Source organism: Juglans regia, chromosome 8 (genome assembly GCF_001411555.2).
Source record: "Juglans regia cultivar Chandler chromosome 8, Walnut 2.0, whole genome shotgun sequence".
NCBI classification, from domain to species: Eukaryota; Viridiplantae; Streptophyta; class Magnoliopsida; order Fagales; family Juglandaceae; genus Juglans; species Juglans regia.
In genome coordinates, this window is record NC_049908.1 from 18,874,394 (window position 1) to 18,877,999 (window position 3,606).

Genomic DNA, 3,606 nt, shown 5'->3' on the forward strand with positions numbered 1-3,606 from the left:
AGGTGTAAAAGGCTTCTTGTACATACATAAGGCATTACATTATTCCTCATACATCCCTCTCATCTCAGCAAATGTGGGACACTCTTGGGAGAGGTGATCTACCCTGCCACACACAAAACATGGTCCTAAAGACTCGGCATGATTAGCCACGTGTGTTGGCTTTAAGTCCTTATTCTTTAACACATCTAGCTCCCTAGTGAGCATCTCAACCTTAGCCTTTAGGTTATCCTCTTCACTGAAATGGTAAATTCCATCACCATTTGGGTTTCCTGTAGGTCGTAACCTATTTATGCTCTCAGTAGCACTAGGTCCAGTCCAAGTATGAGCTTTTTCAGCAAGCTTATTGAGGTATTCTATGGCCTCATCAGGATATTTCTGTAAGAATTCACCATTACACATCATCTCCACAAATTGGCACTCTCTAGGTGTAAGTCCCTCATAAAAATAGCTCACTAAGCGCCAATTCTCATACCTATGGTAAGGACACATACTCAACAACTCCTTAAATCTCTTCCAAGATTAATACAAAGTCTCACTGTCCTTTTGTGTAAAGGTGGAGATTTTCTTTTTTAAAGCGTTGGTCTTATGTTGGGGAAAGTATTTAGTAAACAAGACCTGAGTCATCTCATTCCATGGCTCAATAGATCATGGTCTCAACGAGTATAGCCAACTCTTAGCTCTATCATTCAAAGAGAAAGGAAAGAACTTAAGTTTCACAACATCATCAGTTGCATTTTGATTATAAAAAGTCGTAACTACTTCCTCAAACCCCATAATGTGCACATATGGATTTTCATTTTTCAAGCCATGAAAAGTAGGGAGTAACTGTATCATCCATGTTTTAAAATCCAGTTGACGAGTATTAGCTGGAAACATGATGCATGATGGTGTGGTTGTGCGTGTAGGGTAAAGGTAATCCTGAAGGGTGCTAGTGGGTTAATTTTCGTGTACACTCACTTCCTCAAAATTAGAAGAATTATCAAACAAATGATTAGAAAAATTAGACTCTGACTCTGACACAGGTCTACAAGCAAACCGACCCAAAACATCTCTATACCTGTGCATGCAAGGTGGAGAAAAATGCAACACTAAAAAAAAACTACAAAAATAAAAGGAAAATAAAATAAAGATGTAGCAAGCTAAAAGAGGGAACGAAGTTACCACCTTTACAAATTGCTGAAAAGAAAAACTATCTAGCAATTCTTCTACCTTCTCCCCGGCAACGACGCCAAAATTTGATTATGCCCAAAGAATAACGCAGTAGTTATAGTACATTTTTGGGGTGTTGATTCCACAGAGAAATAAATTAAAAGAATAGTAGGAGGAACAAAGAAACTAAAGAAAAATATGAAATGATTAATTGAGAACAAAAATTAATTTTAAATGCAAATTAAAGTGAAGCAAAGTAACTAACGAAAAAAGTACTCAAATTTGACAAACGGTAAAGCGTCGGGAATCCCTTGTACAAATCCAATATTTTAATTATTCTTAATTCATTGAATAACTCAATTTGGAACTCAATTTCCAAAATTCCTAATCGAAAGGTATAGATTTATAAACCAAATGTAACCCTTTGAAAAATCATTTACCATTTTTAAAATACGTAAATTATTATCCCTATTGAGAAAATTTAACAGCTACAATATACTTAGAGAGCGATATTGCAGCAAAAGCTTAAATCAATATAGATAAATAATTGATCCATGATCAAAGAACCAATCCATTCAATAGAAAAGTATGACTGAATCCATAAAAAGAATAAATTATATGATTATTTGGAGAAGAAAACATCAACAATGAATTGAGAATGATAAAACAAAAGAGTCGTAATTGAAAATCAAATACCTAAATTAAAAATACCATCTACTGCGTGAGTTCATTCCTAACCCTACTTGAGAATTTAGTTACCCATAAATATAATGGATAACAAAAATCTCAAGAAAAAAATAGAGCAAACGGTGGACATAAAAATTAATTTTCTTCGTTCTTCAGTCCGTCTTCTCCAACAACGGTGCTCTGGTTCTCCCTTAAGAATATATATGAGGTGACGTGTGATGCATGAAGGTATGACTTCAATTGTGTGGGCACCCCTCTTGTGTCGTGCCCCCCACATGTAAAACCATAAAAAAAAACCTCTTCCGTAAAACCCAAAAAGTAAAACTCAAAATGGCCCCACGTGTTGCGTCTATTACTTTCCAAACCAAAAGACTTCTTCTCTCTCTCTCTCTTTTTCTTCAGCGTGTGTACTATGACTTTCTCCAAAGTTTCAAACCAAAAATTAGGTCCCATGTGTTTGTGAGTCCAATAAGAATGAATTCCCCCTCCTGGGTCCCGCATATGTATTTTTTTTTCTCTTTTTTTCTTATGCTCTTCATTTCTTGACCCTAAAATCTAATAGAAAATGACATGGGTTAGAACATAAATTGAAAACTTCCAAAAATGTTAAGTGTAAAGCCCAATTGCAAATTTTCTCTCACCAACCAATAATGCAACATTTGAGATTTAAAATGTTATAAAATCATGCTCAAATATATCTTAGTGTGAATAGATATTAAATTCAATAATATAAATTATATCTCATTATTTCTATTCATATTTCAACATTTTAATTCAACAATAGAGTATTTAGAGTGCACTTTCGCGCACTCATAAACTATTCACAGATTTCTCATCTCATATCAATATCCAAACGAGGCCTAAGAATGAAAGATTGAATGTTTTATCACAACTCTACTGGGTAGGAAGGGAAAGTCTCAATAGAACTCCCTCAATCACTCTAGAGTGAATAAAAATGGAGTGGCATCTCTTAGGTTAATTATATACAATCATAAACTTTGGATGAGATGTACAGACCTTGGCCAAGGGCTTGCTCTCTTGTTGGTGGGGATCGCAATAATGTTCTCGGACTGGGTGTACAAAGCTGGGGTTGAGAACCATGTTAAAATGATTTTCGATTGGAGTTTACGAGTCTCGGGCCTATAACCAAGATACTTGCACCCGTGACAATATCGATTAATGTAAAAGTTCAAAAGAGAAATGAACTAAATGATGTTGTAACATTAATATTTACGATAAAAAGGAAATGAGGTGACTATTTCGTGTTTATTCTTTTATAAATTTTGAGAATATTGAGCTTCTCTCATGTTAGTGTTTACTAGTAGGAGGGCAAGTGCCCGGCTCCCCCTATAAAACTTATTTAGAATTTGAAGAAAATAAAACAAGAATTGATGTTTTCAAAATAGCATGGGACAGTGCTTGGACCTTGGGACAAGTAGACAAATGCTTGCACAGAAAAATCATGGGAGAATGGAAAATGAAGGTAGGATAGAAAAATGAAGCTCGAATGAAAAAACAATGACAAAAATAGAGTAATATGGAAGATGATAGGAGCATGAAGAAATGATGCTCGGATGAAGAAATGAAGTTAGGATAGGGAATTAGAAAATGTGGTCGGTTGGAAAATAAAGGTAGGATTAAAAAATAAGATTGGATAGAAAAATGAAGCTCAAGCTGAGAACGAAGGTAGGACTTAAAAATGATGGGATGAAGAAAATATAAATCTTGGATGAAAAATGTAGGACTAGAAAAAACAACTAGCCCTTGGTG

The 3,606-nt window shown here is 34.8% G+C and overlaps 1 non-coding gene across 1 annotated transcript; it reads left to right on the forward strand.

Annotated features, from left to right (window-relative positions):
* The first annotated feature begins 469 nt into the window (after positions 1-469).
* On the forward strand, positions 470-577 carry LOC118349359. The gene has a single exon (XR_004802329.1). It is a non-coding gene; the product is annotated as a small nucleolar RNA R71 (small nucleolar RNA).
* The last annotated feature ends 3,029 nt before the right edge of the window (positions 578-3,606 follow it).